The sequence below is a fragment of the Pan troglodytes genome, chromosome 13 (genome assembly GCF_028858775.2).
Source record: "Pan troglodytes isolate AG18354 chromosome 13, NHGRI_mPanTro3-v2.0_pri, whole genome shotgun sequence".
NCBI classification, from domain to species: domain Eukaryota; kingdom Metazoa; phylum Chordata; class Mammalia; order Primates; family Hominidae; genus Pan; species Pan troglodytes.
The window spans coordinates 74,331,973-74,350,997 of NC_072411.2; the positions used below are offsets into that span (position 1 = coordinate 74,331,973).

Genomic DNA, 19,025 nt, shown 5'->3' on the forward strand with positions numbered 1-19,025 from the left:
TTGTAGGCCAGCAGGTCAGAACAAGGCTCAAACCAACCACACCCTGGGAGTGAGTCAGAAAGGGTCTCTGCAGCTGCCTCCAAGTCTAGACCCCCTCAGCACAGCTCATGCCATTGTTGCCCCTAGGATCTGGACACACTACTGCCACCCTTTCTAGCAAATGGATTCTGCACAGTTGGCTTGCTCATGGGCTCAATTCCAAATGAAGCTGTTTGTTAGACTATCTGATTGGCAGAGCCTGGGTCACATGGTGAGGTCTAGCTGCAAGGGAATCAGGGAAAGTCAGTTTTCTGGTTTCAGCTGTGGGGAGGTAAGAACCCCTAAGGTGGGAAAGTCCCCAAATATGGGAATGATGTCAAGCATTTTGGGTTTAACTGCTTTCACATCATCACATGGTCTGCTGTGGTCAGGAAGGCTGGAGAGGGGCAGAGAGGGGCAATCATCTTTGTAGAAATAAAAAAGAATAAACAAGCCTCAAATAACCAAACCCCAAACCCAACCATTTGGGAAATTAAGAAATGCTACCTCCTGAAAACTTTGTCCATTTATTTGCAATAAGTCTAACAAACCCTCTCAAGAGGTGGTGCTCAAGAGAGCTGTCCAGTGGGTTTGGATGAATGTGCAACCAATGCTGAACAAACATCCCTATTAAAGGGCGTGTTGTTCCAGGTTACAGTTTCTCTCAAGCTAAGGGCAGATCCTTTCTCTCAAAGACACAAACTGGAAAGCCCTGACTCAGGTGCCCAAATTAGGTTTGTGGGGTGGTGGGTCAAGGATTGGAAGGACCCAACAGGACAGAAGTATGAGATGGAAGCATTTTGGCATGTCCAGAGGGAGATGGGTTAAGGAAGCAAGATGAAGGTCGGGCAGAGAAGCTGCTTTCTTAAGAAAAAGCTAGCGGGCACAGTGGCTCATGCCTGTAATCCCAGCACTTTGGGAGGCCGAGGTGGGCGGATCCCCTGAGGTCAAGAGTTTGAGACCAGCCTGACCAACATGGAGAAACCTTGTCTCTACTAAAAATACAAAATTAGTAGGGTGTGGTGGTGTATGCCTGTAATCCCAGCTACTTGGGAGGCTGAGGCAAGAGAATTGCTTGAACCTGGGAGGCGGAGGTTACGGTGAGCTGAGATTGCGCCATTGCACTCCAGCCTGGGCAACAAGAGCAAAATTCTGTCTCAGGAAAAAAAAAAAAAAAGAAAGAAAAAGCTGCATTTTTTCTTAAAGCAACTCCTAATGAGATCATGATTTTCATTGATACAAGAAGCTGGTTGAGTTGGCAGAGGGCTTTTTTGTATTAACAGAAACAAATTACAGCTTAATTCAGATAATAAATAATGCACTTCTAAACACAAAGCAAAATGTATTAAACAAATGGCTGTGGAATAGAAGGTCAAAATGAAACTGTGGTAAGGTGATTTCTATGCAGCTCAATATTTTCTGTTTATAGTCTGACTTGGAGCCAAAAATAGGATTCTCATTCAGTTGTATTATTAAAAATAAAATGATCTAGTAAGTTAAAAATGGAAGTCTGATGAATCCTCTAGTATTATGTATATAATATAGGCATGTCAAGAGAGAAAATCTTAACTAATTATTTTAACGATTTAATAAAAACCAGAATTTCTTAACTGATTATCTAGCAAGTTAAAAACATTGCACACCACTTAAACGTAACAAACGTTTTCTTATCCACGTACCTACACACGCACCACCTGACATCACTTGACTATGTTTTTGGTATCAGCATCCCTCTGAGACTTGTACTAATTTTATTTCAGTGCTTTTCTTCTACAACGGTGGTTCTTAAACTTTTGGGGAGCTCATAAATCTCTTTAGTATTTGACTGTCTCCCTTAAGAATTGCAGTCTCATCTTACTCCTGCAACAAATTTCAAGCAGTTTCGTGGACCGCCAATTAAACTTCTGCCTTAAACCTCAGCTTTCTCCCCGTAAATCATGGCAAAGGGAGACACGGAGCTCAGGCTGGTGTCGGTGATGACATCTGCAAGGATGGAAAGTCCCCACTGGGACTGCTTGTATGTAGTCCCCTGAAATACTGGATTCAGTGGTGCCAGCTTAATGGCCAGGAGAAGTTTTGTACCAGGAACTAACCGATTAGCGTTGTTTTTTTTTTTTTTTTTGAAACAGGGTCTGGTTCTGTCACCCATGCTGGAGTACAGTGTACAATCTTGGCTCACTGCAGCTTTGGCCCCCTGGGCTCAAGCGATCCTCCCACCTCAGCCTCCCGACTAGCTGGGACTGCAGGCATGCGCCACAAAGCCCAGCTAATTTTTGTATTTTTTGCAGAGACAAGATTTGCCACATTGTCCAGGCTGGTCTCAAATGCCTAAGCTCAAGCGATCTACCCACCTCGGCCTCCCAAAGTGCTGGGATTATAGGCCTGAGCCACTGCACTGGCCTGATTAGTTTTTAATAACTATAGTGTGCTAGGTAGAATGGAGGTGGAAATGGCTACAGCACTGCTGCCTTCTGGTTGCCTGGGACCCTCTATGTCTGCCCCACCTCCATAACAAAACAGACCCTGCCAGCACCACTACAACGCCTTCCCCCCAGGAATCCTGCGGTGTTAGTGCTTTTGAAATATACATTCTTGTTAAGTTCTTAATGATGAAGAATAGCTTCCTCACTGAGTTTCTACTTCTAAGTATACATATACATTTTGAGAGGAAGGAGCTTTTATGTTTTAACTCAAAGGGTATCTAATGGCAAAGTCCTCTCTGATTGGTCTGGGCACAGGGGACAGCAATTGGGAGCAGAGTTTGGGGATGGGTCCTTTCTAAAATCCCTAAAACTCCTGAACAGAAGATAGTCATTTAATTGCAAAATTACACATAAGGATGAAAATGAAATACCTTTTTGGAGGATTAACAGGAAATATAAATTTCTGTAAGGAGGTAGTGGAAGTTCTTTTCCAAAGAGGTGTTGTGGTAAGGCTTCAAGGTTTCAGATAAAAAGTCTGGTTCTAATCCTGATTCTGCATTCTACTAATTCAGTGGAGATAGAGGAACTTTAGGGCTCCTCAAAAAGTTCAGGCCTCACTTTGTGGCTTTAAGTTTTGAATATTGCCAGTGTAGCTATGGCAGTAATTTTGGGAAAATTTCCAACTTCCTGAGCCCAGTTTCCTCATCTGTAAAATGACACACCTGCCTCCCAGTGTTGTTATGTGGAATTAAGGAAATAATACCTGCTATGTATTTAATCAGGTCTAAGGTTCTTATTTCCACCCATACATTAGAAAGGTCTCTGATATTGGGATGGCATCCAGGGGTCTAGACAACCCCAGTTTTATGGGGCCTGAACTTTATATTATTCAGGGACCTTTATAAAAAAGAGAAAATAATACGTGCAAAATTAGGTAAGAACATGAATATTTGTTTAAATGGGAAAATCACAACAAACCACAAATTTTAAAAAGGTGATATAAATCACAAACAACATAAAATACCATAAAAATACCATAATATTTGTAAAAATTAACTGCCTGGCCCACTTCCGTTATACTTCTTTGCCCTGCATTTTTGGAGGGGAGTGGGCTGTATGACAATTAATTCATTATGTCTGTTTTCTATAGAGAGAATAGACAGTTCAGTCTTCCTTCTCAATGGTTGACGAAAATTTATTTTTTACTATCAACAGTAAAATGTGTGTTTTCCAGCTTCACAACTGTTTTTGGTAATGTCATATAAATCTTGAGAGTTTTTTTGTCAAATTTGGGGAAAACCTCTATGAAGTTTCTTTCCTATATGAACTATGAGATTTGGGAAAATTTTCCACAGACCAACTTCTGGCTCACACACTTCACACCTTGTTTATTTTCTGCTGCCCAGGCCATATGCTGCTGGCGAGTGTGGTGGGATGTGTTTATATTGGATACAGCCTGGAGCCCTGCACCGGAGCATCTTACTGCCAGGAGAGCTAGTGTGGTGGAGGGGAGAAGCGGTGAAGCCATTTCTATCCCAGCATGCCCAGCAGTAAGTTAACTGCACAGACCACATACAAACGTCCCACTGAACCTAGACTAAATGTATCCCCAGCTCAACTTCCCCTTTAATAGGATCCCCAAGTTGCCTATAGCCACTCCAGTGCCACCCACATAAGGGGAAGTGTGACAGAGAGGAAGTCAGAGTGGAAAGAGACAGTGGTCTAACCGATTGCAGTTAAAATATCTTTTGCAAATTTTACAAAAATATATGGCCACGTGAACACACTGCTGGCCCCTCTCCCAGAACATTGGAAGGGCCCATGCAAATGAAGGGCCCTGAGGCTGAAACTCTCTTAGCTTCCCAGTAAATACACCCTGGATGGCATCCTTCAATTAATCGGCAGTAGGTTTGCTTTCCTGCTGGGCGTGTTACAGTTGGTGGCAACTTAGATTTGGTATCATATATGTAAAGCACCCCATATGGTGCCTGGCACACACTGGAGGCTCACTAAGTGTTCCTTCCTCCCTTCCCTTGGTGAAAAATTAGCAAACAGAGCTCCATCCCTGGCAGGGGACTATGTCCTTCCAGTGTGTTATTGAAGAATCAGCCTTGTAGAAGTTGATATTCCATTAGTTTGCCTATAAAATTTTTAAATTGCAGTTTTTGAATTTATGGATCTTAGTTCAAGGTCAATAAAAAGTGATTGATGGGTAACCAGCGTGTGCCCAGGGACAGAAGATGTCCTCCTGTTGCTTTGTCAGTGGTCGATGATAATGTACTCGTTTCCAGCCAACCACTAAAAAGGCAAACCCATCGCTAAGAAACAGAAGAAAAAAGAACAAAATGGACTACACTGTATTAAAGACACCTGAGTTCTGTAGAGGAGAGTTTTCCCAGAATCAGCCCAACACTGCCCTATCACCTACCTGAAGGGCATGTGCCAGACAGTCTGAGCTCATCAGATTCAGGACATGAGGAAAGTCATCTTGGTTTTCCTTTCTACTCTCCCTTCTTCCCTTCACTCTTTCCTTTCCTCCATCTTGTCCACATTTTCTAGACTGCTTACTGTCACTTTCTGAAACAAGAAAAAGATTCCACTTTTCATTGCTTGTTAATGCTAAATGACTCCCCATTCCCTCGAAGCTATTAATATGTATATAAAGAAGTAGGGCATGGAGTGCTGAAATGCAACCGTGTGTCACTTAACGATGTAGATATGTTCTATGAAGTGCATTGTCGGGCGATTTCTTTGTGCAAACATCATAGAGTGTACTTGCATAGCTCTAGATGGTACTGCCTACTATACACCTGGGCTATATGGTATAGCCTATTGCTCCTAGGCTATAAAACTGCACAGCATGTTACTGTACTGAATATACCATAGGCAGTTGTAACACAATGATCAGTATTTGTGTATCTAAACATAGAGAAGGTTATGGTATAAAAGATAAAAAATGATATACTTGTAAGGACACTTACCATGAGTGGAGCTTACAGGACTGGAAGTTGCTCTGGGTGAGTCAGTGAGTAAGTGGTGAGTGATTGTGAGGGCCTGGGACATTACTGTACATTACTGTAGACTTTATAAACACAGCACACTCAGGCTACACTAAATTCATTTTACTTTTTTTGAGACAGTCTCACTCTTGTCATTCAGGCTGGAGTGCAGTGGCATGATCTTCGCTCACTGCAACCTCTGCCTCCTGGGTTCAAGTGATTCTCCTGCCTCAGCCTCCCCAGTAGCTGGGCTTACAGTTGCCCACCACCATGCCTGGCTAATTTTTGTATTTTTAGTAGAAATGAGCTTTCATCATGTTGGCCAGGCTGGTCTCAAACTCTTGACCTCAAGTGATCCGCCTGCCTTGGCCTCCCGAAGTGCTGGGATTAGAGGCGTGAGCCACTGTGCCTGGCTTAAATTTATTTTAAAACTCTTCTTTCTTCAATAATAAATTAACCTTAGCTTACTGTAACTTTTTCACTTTATAAGCTTTTTTAATGTTTTCAACTTCTTTTGGAATAACACTTAGCTTTAAACACAAAGGCATTATACAGCTATGCAAAAATATTTTCTTTATATCCTTATTCTATACATTTTTTCATTAAATTTTATTATTATTATTTTTACTTTTAAACTTTTTTGTTAAAAACTAAGACAACTACACACACATTAGCCCGGGCTTAATCATCGGGGTCAGGATCATCAATATGTCATCAGGGGATAGGAATTTTCCAGCTCTATTCTAATCCTATGGCTTCACCATCATACATGCAGTCTGTTGTTGCCTGATGTCACTGTGTGGCACATGACTGCAGGGGGTGTGGGAAGCCCATTTCTGAGTCAGTTAGAAGGCATATATATTTTCTTCCTTTGCCGTCACTTTACGTTTATAATTCTGAGGCTCTCTACACGGTTCACTTGGAACTGTATGTTAAGGCTGCTGTTAACTATAAAACAGGTTAAACTGTATTTCAGAGTAGGCATAATTAATGAGGGTGTTATTTCAGGAACAATGATAGGGATTGTGAATAGTCAAGATTCATTCTAGAATGAGCAAGAAATTTGCTGGAAAAAAGAGGTGTAATGAAAAAGGAAGCTTCTTTCTATTTCTGATGAGGAGCTTGGTATGTCTGTAGTTTGATTTTGTAACAATTGTTTTCCCTGAAGTAATTTGGATGCTGCATTAGTCTGATTATTATGATTTCCTGTTTAGAACCCAGATACCTTCTCGATATGTCCCCAATAGCATATTTCTGGAAATGACTTCAACCAATTACATTAGCTCTCATTCCCTTGGTTTCTATGTGGTTGACCAGACAGGAATCAGGCTGCCTGAGTGTGCAATCCAGATAGCAAGAGGCAGTCGGTAGAGAGAGTTTGAAATTGCCCTGAGATACTGTGTGGTCTGCAGGTGGGTCCAAGTGAAGGAATGTGATGCAGCTGAGGCCTCGGGGGTGGGGCCGGGGGGCATATTTTTGATGTCTGAAATATCTTGACCAACTGGCCTTTCAGGGATGATTTTGATGACCATGTTTCATCTGGTGCCGAGTCTACTTCTGGTGCTTGACTCATGAAGGTATCAGTGATGACAAGGATAATGAAATTTATCTTCAAACCTACTCCCCTTAAATGTAGTAGATGTAAGCACTGGGACAAATCTGAAAAGAGTCTTCAGCATCTCCTTAAGGTTACTACTATTATGGATAATAGTGCTGTATCATTTATAAAACCATAGCCATATTGTGCAGCAGGTATTATTATTCCTGTTTTACAGATGTGTAAACTGAGGCACAGAGAGGTTCAGGGATATACTAATGTTGCCTACCGAGTGAGCAGTGGAGGTGGGATTTGACCCCAGTTGCCTGAATCCAAATCATCCCGTTCCCATCTTCTCCCCTAATGATGTCATGCCCCATGCTGCATCGGTGGAGGGGCTTTATGGGAGAGTGACAGGAGCCTTCAGCTCCTTCTGTGGTACCCCTTGCACTCTGTGAATCCACCAAGGGAGGAGAACACTCCAAGACTGCCCCAAAGGGGTATGTGCCCTCGCCTGCACAGATGCTGGCTGTCAGAGGACTGAGGAATTTCCCCAGGGGGAGATTTTCCTAACCACTGCATTAACCTGTTCAAAGATCCTGTCCAGCTCTGCAAGATTAGCTGAGATCTGAGGCATTTAGCATGGAAAGAACACATTCTTCTAAAGAGTCATTTCAGCCATTCTACCTATGCACATCTGAGTTTCAAAAAGGAGAGAAAGAGGGCAAACCTACTTCAAAGTGCCCTATTTGGCAGTTGACCATTGGAAAGCTAATGATAATGACAAAAACTGAAAACAGGAGGCACTCTCTTATGGTGTCTTGTCCTCTAGATATGCATAAGAAATGCAAAGGCACTGTGGAACTCGATGAAACACTCAGCCTGCAAGAGTGCAGTGGGGAACAAAATACTCAGAAAGTAGAGGCTGTTTTATTTATGGGATGGGGTCTCACTTTGTTCCCCAGGCTGGAGTGCAGCGGTGCAATCATAGCTCACTGTAGCCTTGAACTCCTGGGCTCAAGTGATTCTCCTACACCAGCCTCCTGAGTAGCTAGGACTACAGTGCATGCCACCATGGCCACTAATTTTTTAATAAATATTTTGTAGAGACAGGGTCCTGCTCTATTGTCTAGGCTGGCTTCAAACTCCTGGCCTCAAGCGATCCTCCTGCCTCAGCTTGGTTGCTGAGGCAACAGGGGCACGACACTGGTCTTGGCCAACATTTTAAACTTTATTTGGCAAAACCAATTCTTTTGCTACTTCCCTACTGCACTCAGGATGGGGACACAGGAGCTGGGAGAAATTTCACCAAGAAAGAAGTGGTTATGTACAGCACAGACAATAGGCTGGCAGGTTTCATTTCCCCCCCAGTCCTATAAAAGAAAGCATGTAACTTGAAACCAGTTTAATGAAGTAACTCCAGGATTCCAGTAGCTGGTTACTCTGGGCCAGAAAGCCTGGAACCACCAAGATTCCTAAGGATGTGGCGGACAGGGGCTGGGCACCCACGAGCCTGCAGCAGCTGTCAGCCATTATCCCTAAAATAATGCTCTTCCAGGCCTGGGAGCACAGAGGCCTTTGAGAAGGTCAGTGAGTGCGGCTGCCAGTCACAGCTTCAGTGGCTTTGCGCAGCTGGGCTCCACTCTGGAATCTGGAATCCTCAGTGCAAACTGTCAGGGCTACGTGTCTGTGCTGGGGCTGCTGAGAGGCAAAATGTGTCCTTTGGGATTTGAAATCTAGCAGTTTTGGATTAGGTGAGACTAAGAGTTCTCTGGATTTAGCTGAGTCCAAGGTGCTTATGTGTGGGCAAGAAGTTCTCCCTTCCAGTGAATGAAACCTGTGCAGTGCCCCTATCCTGCTCTTCCACAGGGGCACAAAAGGCTGCTGGCACAACATGCTGTTGGTGTGGGTGAGGTCGGGGAGTTTGGAGTCAGATCAGCCTGGTTTCAAATCCCGCTGTCCCTCCACTTCTGTGATCTCTGCAAATTACTTGTTTTGCACTATTGTTTCTTTCCTTCCTTCCTTTTGATCTCCGCAAATCACTTAACTTTTTTTTGAACTACTGTTTGGTTTAGTTTCCTTCCTTCCTTCCTTGCTCTCTCTCATTCTCTCATTCTCTCGCTCTGTCTCTCTCTCTGTCGTCTCACTCTTCACCCAGGCTGGAGCGCAGTGGCATGATCTTGGTTCACTGCAACCTCCTCCTCCCAGGTTCAAGCGATTCTTATGCCTCAGCTGCCCCTCCAACACAACGGCTGGTTAATTTTTGTATTTCAGTAGAGACGGGGTTTGACCATGTTGGCCAGGCTGGTCTGGAAATCCCGACCTCAAGTGATCTGCCCGCCTCAGCCTCCCAAAGTGCTGGAATTACAGGCGTGAGCGACCGCACCCGGCCGATCAGGTTTATATTCTGTAAATGGGATGCCTTCTAATTATTTCTTGTAAACTGTGGAATGACTGAACTGATCTTAACATTTCAGTTAACCAACGCAACAAGTAATGCAGCTGTGTGATTTTGAGACAAGTTACTTAGCCCCTCTGTGCCTCAGTTTCCTTATCTGTTCATAAAACAAGTATATTAGACTAGAGATTATTTTCATTCCTAAATTTTGTGATGTTATAGGGCTGTTCCTGAGTGAAATTTCACAGAGGAAAGGATGTGCCTCTCAATGGCTGCCATAGCTCATATGGTGGCTTTTATGTTTGAAAAGAGACTTTCATTTTGGAAGGTGGGCATGGTGGTTGTGATGTCCTGCAGTTTGAAGGAACAAGGCTAACAATCAGAGGGCCTGGATTAGGTACTGGCTCCACTATTTAGTGGCCGGAAAACCTTACAGGCAGAATCATTCCCTGGAAATAAAGCTCCCCTGGATACTATCTGTTCTGTATGAGCATCTGTTCCTCTCCCATGAAATGGACATAACTGTCAGTACCTTATCTGTTGACTTCCCAAGGTGGAGTGAGAATCACATTAAATCATTTACTCAGTCAGCTTGCGCTATGCAGAAGATTTTTGGCATTTTGGTGGTATAAACCATAGGTGTGCATTTAGCTCAAAAGATTCTATGCTGTGATTCTAATGAACTCTCAAACTCTTTAGATCCCAATTTTACACTGGAGCAGTGACCGTGCTTCTTGGCTGATCTCTTGGCTCTCCCTCTCCTCCATGTCCTTCCTCTGCCTTCTAAAGGACGAACTGTTCATGGCTTAATAGCAACCACCGTCCACAATTTATATTCCAGAACTTTTCTCGCTTGCTAAGAAATAACTTCCATTGTTTCTATAACAAGGGAAGTAAGCAAATGACTTGAGGGGCACAGAGGTGAGTTCTGAGTTAAGTATAGGCCTGCCAGGAGTTGGCTTTCCATGAGCAAAACCCAAATTTTCATTCAGATAGAGTATTAGCTCAGAAATCAGAACACCTACTGATCCTCAGTAGGCAACATGAATTAGGCATAGATAAATAAATAGGCTGATTTATTGTTCCTTGACAATGTGGTTTAGTTTTTAAATCAAAAGGAAATAACGACTATTTCAAACTAAATGTATGGACTCTTCCTGTTTTTTCCCTCTGATATAAAATTCCATAGGTCTTACTCATTCTTTTTTTTTTTTTAATTTAGCATCCAACCTTTATTTTTATTTTTTTGCTTTAGAAACTTTTTTTTTCATGTATACTTTAAGTTTTAGGGTACATGTATACAGGTCTTACTCATTCTTGTTGGTGATCCAATTTGAAGTACCAATAGATTAAATGATTTTCCTAAACTGGTAAGTGTCTCTCACAAAATCCATCAGAGCTGGGGCCTGATCCCTGGCCTCTGTTCCTAATGACCATCCTACATGTCTCTATAAATAGACCATTATCAAATGGTTTTTACCGAGCTTGGATTGGATGACAATCATGACTCTCAATTTTCCTTCCTTCCCTCTCATCTGATTTTAAATTATCTCTGACAGTCAGGATGTGATAAATCTACTGTGTTCAGAGTTCGGAGTTCTGAACACAATTTTCCAACATAAGGAAGGCTAGAAATACATATTTGAGACAAAACATGGAAATCCTACCAACTGCTGGTGAATTCCCTTTGAGTTTCTCTCTTCCCTTTCAGGAAATGTTCCTTGGGTCTCCTGTCCTTGTTAGCACCAGCTTCTCCGGTCTGGTTCCAAATCATCACCTTGGCAACATCACTTCCCACGGTCCACAAAGCTTTGGACAGCCAGTCTCTATTTTGCCTTTATCGCCTATATGTTGGCCAGTAGGGTAGAGAAGTCCATGACCTTGCTCATCCCAGCTTTGTTTTGTCCAAACTCTTTTGTGCAAAGAGGAAAACCAGGATTTTAAATCATGCACTGGGCTGTGCTGACACAGTGCCCAGCAAAATAAATCACAACCCCTTTATTTTAGAGCAGCTGGAAATGGACACTTTTAATGGACAGGGGAGTCTGGCCAAAACAGGACTGGGATGAGACAGGATCATCATTTTAGAATGCTGATTTTGCAGGGAGAATGTCACTTCTCTGTTTTTATACATCCTGAGTTTTCTTCCCTTATAGGCAGCTGCTGAGCTGAAGGTGTTTCTGCAGCAAGCGTCCCACTCTCATCTGCATGCTGACTACACAGACTGGGCAAAGTCTGTATCTTTCCAATCTGTGTGCACACAGGCTAATTTGTCATTAGCTCTGCAAAAGTCATGAGAGGAGGTTTAATTTAATAAATTAAAATATAATCCCCAAACACAAGTTTATAACCAACACTTTCATGTGCATTGAGCAAGGCTTTTTCACTTAGTTGTAAAGGGGAAAAGAACTAACACTTACACTGAGGGCCCACTAAGTCTCACAACATTGTGAGACAGGTACTATTTCGTCCCAACACCTAGCTCCTCTGGGCATTGTGCCAAATGGTGGTGGTGACGATGGGTGTTGATACTGGCAAGCAGCAGGAAAGGGGTTTCAGAGACTGCTTGCCACTGAGTCATCCTGGGAGTCATCTCTGGATAAATGGGTATGACCAACAGCACTGTGATGGTCAAGGGTACCAGCATGACACCTGTATAACTCCATCAAATTATGTTGGACTCAATTTTGTGCCTACCTTGAGGGATAATGTTGATTCTATCACTCATATCTTGCAGTTACACCATGATTTTTTTTTTTTTTTTTTGAGACAGAGTCTTGCTCTGTTGCCAGGCTGGAGTGCAGTGGCGCGATCACGGCTCAGTGCAACCTCCACCTCCTGGGTTCAAGGGATTCCCCTGCCTCAGCCTCCCGAGTAGCTGGGACTACAGGCACACGCCAACACGCCTGGCTAATTTTTTGTGTTTTAGTAGAGATGGGGTTTCACCATGTTGGCCAGGATGGTCTCAATCTCCTGGCCTGGTGATCCGCCCACCTCGGCCTCCTAAAGTGCTGAGATTACAGACGTGAGCCACCACACCCGGCCAACACCATGATTTTTAAAATAAGACCAGGTTTCAATGTCTCTGAGGGTATCAGATTCATCAAAGGGGCTTGGACACTTGAGTATGGATGCACCCATGAAACCTGACTGTCCATTTTGTCTGGCTGATAACAGCATAGGGGTGGGAGAAAAAAATCATCCTCTGCAGAAAAGATCTACACCCAAGAGGCAGCAAGGTACAGCAGTTATAAGCACAGATTTGGGGTATAGAATTTGGATTCAGATTGAGATTTATCATCCAAATTCTCTTACTTATTTCATGTGTGACATTAGGTGAGTTATTTAACCTCTTGATGCCTCACTTTCTTCAGCTATGAAATGGAGATGATATATATAGTGCTTATCTTCCATAGGAGTTACAAATATTAAATGAATTAATATATATAAAGCATTTAAAGCAGTGCCTGGGCAGCCAGTCTCTATTTTTCCTTTATTGGCTATATGTTAGCCAATAGGGTACAGAAGTCCATGACCCTACTCATTCCAGCTTTGTTTTGTCCAAACTCTTATGCAAAGAGGATAACCAGGAGTTTAAATTATGTGCTGGGTTGTGCTGGCGTAGTCCCCAGCAAAATAAATCACAACTCCTTTATTTTAGAGCAACTGGAAATGGACACCTTTAATGGACTGGGGAGTCCATTTAGCAATGTCAATATGTATTTGCTATTATTGTTGTTGTGACACCGGTATCAGTTTACTGGGGCTCCCATAACAAAGTACCACAGACTAGGTGGCTTAAATAATATAAATTTGTTTTTGCACAGTTTTGAAGACCAGGCATCCAAGATCAACGTGTCAATAGGGTTGGTTCCTTTAAAGGTCCACAAGAGAAGGATGTGTTCCAGGCCTTTCTCCTTGGCTTGAAGATGACCATCTTTCCCTGTCTTTTCATATCATCTTTCTTCTGCATGCCATTGGTGTCCAAATTTCCTCTTCTTATAAGGACACCAGTCATATTGGATTTGGGCTCACTCTTGAAGACTCTATCTTCAAAAAGGTCACATTTTGAGGTACTAAGGTTTAAGACCCCAGTGTATGAATCTTTGGGGGACATAATTCTGCCTGTAATAGTGCCTAAGCAAGGCTTTTGGTGAAACTCACTTTCAGAGTAAATTTTGTTCTTAGAGTGTTGCCTGTTTTTTCCTTTTTTGAGTAATCGTTGTAAATTTTCTGCCTTTCTCATATTATCTCCTACTTTTAAACTATTTTAAAAAATCTAAATAAGTACTTTGGTCAACGTTCTATAGATGCTGAGCTGGGTGCGGTTTTGGCATCTGTAGTCCCAGTTACTTGGGAGGCTGAGGTGGGAGGATCTCTTGAGCCCAGGAGTCCAAGAGCAGCCTGGGCAACATAGTGAGAGCTTATCTCTTAAAAAGAAAACAAACATTCTATGGATGCTGAATAGAATGGATTCAATGGTATCTTCCCCAAAGGAAAAAATTCATGAAATGGACTTTTTATTTTACCATTCAAATGGTAACCTAATACCTAAATTTAGGAGCAGTGTCATTTTAATACATTTAAACTTTTTTTGTTGGATCCAGCTTTATTATGTTATTATTGATAACAACCATAAGTAATCACTTTTTCAATGGATTTCTTAACTAATTCAGTTAAAAAATGCTATGTCACTCCAGTCACTAAATGTTGGTGGCCTGCATGATTCATTACCTGTGTTTGTGAGCAGGGACTGGTCAGGTCTGGCGAGTACTAGGGGAATTCACCTGTGGTTTGACTGGTCCACAGATTAGCCACTCAGGCTGTGTGTGTTAGGTAAGAGTTTTTGAGTGGCAAATATCAGAAATCAACTCCAGTTAGCTTAAGCAGAAAAAGGACTATATTGGGAGGATACTGGGAAATCTCACTGAATCCCAGGAATCACTAAAGTCCCAGGCCCCCAGGAGGCTGAGGACCAGGGTAGGAGTTTGGGCGTTTATCGGGTCTCTTCCATTTGTCCCTCCAGCTCCACTCTCTTTCTTTCTCTCCTGCTCGGTGCTCCTATGGACTGTATTGATGGGCGTTATGAACTGTAGCAATAGGCTCCTATGCGCTTTGACTTCTGGTTGTGTTTGGGCAGCGATGTATTTTGTCAGGAGATCAGAGGAAGAAAGGGGAGTGAGGCCAACAGTTCATCTCCTACCTTGGCTCCTACCTTGGGTAATGCCTTGGGCTAGTCAAGTCCCTTGGCCAGTAGTCACAGGTTGTCTGCAGATGGCCTTCTGGGCATGACTTTCTCCTTCCAAGCTCTAGTAACCACTCCTGTGTTTTATCCCTTTGGCCCTAGATGTGGTAACAGCTCTGCTTTTCCCACCCCCAGGGTACTGTACTATCCCTTGCGGTTTCTCTACACCTTGACTAGCTCTATGCTGGGCTGTGTTGGAGCTTGAAGCAAAAGGAAGTATCAGTGATATGGTTTGGATCAGTGTCCCCACCCAAATCTCATGTTCAATTGTAATCCCAAGTGTTGGAGGTGGGGCCTGGTGGGAGGTGATTTGGTCATGGGGGTGGAGTTCTCATGAATGGGTTAGCACCGTCCCCTCAGTGCCGTTCTCATGACAGTGAGTGGGTGAGTTATGAGATCTGGTTGTTTAAAAGTGTATGGCACCTCCCCTCTCTTTTCCTCCTGCACTCGTCCTGTGAAGTGCGTCGCTCTCCCTTCACCTTCCGCCGTGACTGAAAGTTCCCTGAGGCCTCCCCAGAGGTTGAACAGAGGCCAGCCTCATGCTTCCTGTACAGCCCACAGAACTGTGAGCCAATTAAACCACTTTTCTTTATAAATTATCGTCTCAAGTATTTCTTTATAGCAATGTGAGAATAGACAAGTACAATCAGTAATACTAATCCTTTGTTTAAAATGTTAATATTTTGTTCATCATTGATTTTTTTACAGTAATTTTGACTTTAAAAAATTATTACATTGAAATATTATTTATCTTGATGACTAAAATTTTTGGTGTCCCCTTAAAATTTTTTACCTTGCGGCAATTGCACACTCACTTTACTGCAGTCCCAGACTGGCACTGCACTTTTGTAAATCATCCCTTTATAAAACCCTCCTGTCCTGTGAGCTATGATCACACCACTGCACTCCAGGCTTGGCAACAAAGCGAGACCTCATCTCTAAAAAAACTAAACAAAAACGCTCCTCTCTGAGCAAGCAATTTGTTTACTGATAGGACTCTGATAGATATAAATGTCTTCCCTCAAAAGCATAGATTGTAAATCATTGGCCCTTAGGCAATATTTTATCAAGAGACATAATTTATTTGGGCTGTACAGTTTTGAAATTTAGTTGATCACTTTTAAAAGTCAGAGACCTTCATATAAAAATCTAGATTTCTGGTTTCTCTTGAAAAAAGAAAAAATCAGACAACATGGCAACACAGATTCCCTTCCTGCATGGCAACAATTGGCAGGAGCTGAGTAGCAGCTTCTTTGGCCTGTGCATGTCTCTCCAAATGGACATAGTCCCCACCACTCCCTATTACCTCCCCACAACACTGAGACTTACTGTTAGTCAACATTTTTTTTTTAATCACAGTGGTGCTGTTTATTATTATTATTATTATTATTATTATGCCTGGCCTGCTTGCCTAGCTGACTCCTATAGCCTGCTGAGTTTGAGACACTTGCTCTAGTTCTTTGCTGTTATTAGGACTCCACTCCCAACCTCTGCAACTTCCAGCTCAAGTTCTACCTTCCCAGGATGATGAATCAGATTGGCTCAACTTGAGGCAGATATCCATTTCAGCACCAAGCAACAAACCCAGGGGCCAGGATCTTGTGTGAGCACCTGCTAGGGGCCCACCCTTGATAGTGGAGAGTGGGGATTCCAGAAGAGAGGAACTGTATCTGTAGGACATAGGAGAGGGACCTACCACACTGCAGTGCTGGCTCTTGAACCAAAGTGTAAAAGTGTATTTAATCTTGAATTGTTCGGAGTAAATACCAGATAATGTCCCATTCAGCAGATTCTGCAGATTAAATGCTTCCAAGTGCAAAAATGGTAAAAATGAATGCAATTTAAAATGTATTCTTTCTGTAAGCAACATCTGTAAGAAGGGAGTAGGGATGTATTCACAAGCCACAGTCTGGTCCTCGAAAAGTCCATGTAAGACAGATCTGTTTGGTCTAGTTTGAGGCTGATGGTCTAATATGGCTCTTGCACATCTGCCATACCCAGGCTAAAGATGGTCAATGTGTGGACCCATGAATCTATCTCTTGCCTGGCTCATTGCGGACATTGCTAATATGCTGCAGAACTCCTTACTACTAAGCTTCAGGATCCTTCTCAACACAGTTTTCCAGGCCACCAATACTGAGCAGGTGGCACATGAAATGAAACCCATTTGCCACCCCTGCCTGAGAGGCTTCTGGGGTGACTTATCATGGAGCTTCCTTGAGCTACTGGAGCCAGCATATTATTGCATACGTGAAAATTGGGATGGAGACTGTTCTGCTGAGCAGATTAGAAGCAGCTCCCCCTCAAGTCCTCAAGATAACTCCCCCACTGTGATCTTGTTACAAACCCAAGGGGCCTGCTCTAAATCCTTTCCCCTGAGAGGCCTCAATCGGACACAGGATGACTTCTTGTTTAGTTCTAAGGCAGGGAAGCGATCTCTTGGGCCAGAGTTGGGAAGGCATGCGAACAACCACAGGCCTCTGGAGTCAGATGGCCCCTAAGGGGACTTTTCAGAGGGTCCAGAAAGCAGTTATTCCTGAGTCCTGAGCAGGGGCCAGCCAAGGAAACACCATCGGCAAAGGCTGTTTTCTTCATTCCCAGTTCCCCAGGCCTCCATCCACGGCAGCGCAGTGGCTGACTGACCTGGCAGGCTTCCAGACACCAATATTGCAAAACTGGTTATAAAGCCAAGCCTGATCTCTTTATGCCTTCCCTCCTCTCGACTCCCTGCTTCCTGATAGTTTAGTAAATAATCAAATTTAGATGGATTTTGTTTGAATGAGGAACCTCAGAATTAAACGTTTGCTCCCCCTTAGGACTTTCGTGTGGGAAGATGTCCTATTATTTAGGGGTCGCCTCTTGACTTCATCAATTCCCTCTCATGTCAGCTGCTCCATACCCTCTGCTTTGAGAAAGAGCCTGGAACAGACATGAGGAGACCTGAGCTGCCTCTACCAGGCTGGGTGCCCTGTGCAAGCCCCTGGCCTCTCCAGCACTCAGGCATCTCATCTTTAAAATGGAGGGGTGCAGATTGCTGGTGACTAAGTTCCCTTTCAGCTCTCAAAGTTATCATTCTAAGCTCTGACCCTCTCCATCACTTAGATGTAAGGATAAACAATACTGAGACTTCCTGTGTGCTTGGAAGGGCACTAGGAGTTTTACATACATTCTTTCACTTAGTTCTTGCAGAAAAAAAATGAACCAGTTACTTCACGTTATACCCATGTATCAGGTAGTATTTGGTACAGCTGCTTACACAGAATGCCCTGAACAATAGTGGCTTAGATAACATAGAAGGGTTTTTTTTTCTCCCCAACTGGAGGCTTTTTATTTAAAAAGAAAAAAAAAAATAGAGTTTTTCTCCTATGTGAAAAACAAAACGTCTGGAGGTGGGCCCGGCCACTGTTGTTTCGGTGGCTCCACAGTGTCATCAAGACGTCTACCTTTCTCCTTCACCATTCTTGGCATGTAACTTCAAGGTTACTTCTTGGTCCAAGATAGCAGCAGTAGCTGCAGTCATCACATCTCTGTTTCGGGTAGCAGAAAGCAGGAAGGGATGGTAAAAGGGCCATCTTCTTTTGCTCGTAGAAATCTCAATACTTCTGCTTACATTTCATTGGTCAGAACTCACATGTTACGTATTCATATCTAGCTGCAAAGAGAGGCTGGGAAATGCAGTCTTATTGTTTCCCAGTCACAATGTAACACAGGCAAATATTTGAGTTCTGTCATAAGACAAAAAATGAGAGTAGATATTAGAGTAGATACCACCAGTTTCTTCACATTACCTTTGACCAATGAGGAAGCAGGGTACACAGAGGTTAAAAAACTAGCCCTTTACTTTTATTTATTTTTTATTTCAACAGCTTTTGGGGAACAGGTGGTTTTGGGTAACATGGCTAAGTTCTTTAGTGGTGATTTTTGAGATTTTGGTGCACTCATCACCCAAGCAGTGTACACTGTACCCAATATGTAGTCTTTTATCACTCACTCCCCTCCCCCCACCCTGAGTCCCTGAAGTCCATCGTATCATTCTTTTGCCTTTGCATCCTCATAGCTTAGCTCCCACTTAGAAATGAGAACATATGATATTTGGTTTTCCATTCCTCAGTTACTTCACTTAGAATAATGGTCTGCAGCTCCATCCAGGTTGCAGCAAATGCCATTATTTGGTTCTGTTTTATGGCTGAGTAGTATTCCATGGTGTATGTTTACCACATTTTCTTTATCCACTCACTGACAACCAGCCTTTTAGAGATATGCTTGGTGGCTGAGGCAGGTGTGGCCCCGGGCAGCCTGCATCCAGAGCCTGTGCTCTTACATGTTGTGCCATTTGTCCTCCCTGGCGTTCCCTTGCTGCTGCTTTTCCCTTCTTATCAGAAGCTTCATGCAGTCTCCTTGGCTC

At 43.1% G+C, this 19,025-nt stretch overlaps 1 long non-coding RNA gene across 3 annotated transcripts in view; it reads left to right on the forward strand.

Moving 5' to 3' along the window:
- Positions 1–19,025, forward strand: part of LOC107973828 (uncharacterized) — a 257,209-nt gene that overhangs the window by 169,928 nt on the left and 68,256 nt on the right. For all 3 annotated transcript variants that reach the window (XR_008546817.2, XR_010150133.1, XR_001716302.3), the window contains one exon: positions 3,848–3,991. This is a non-coding gene — a long non-coding RNA (uncharacterized LOC107973828). The remainder of the gene's footprint in view (positions 1–3,847; positions 3,992–19,025) is intronic.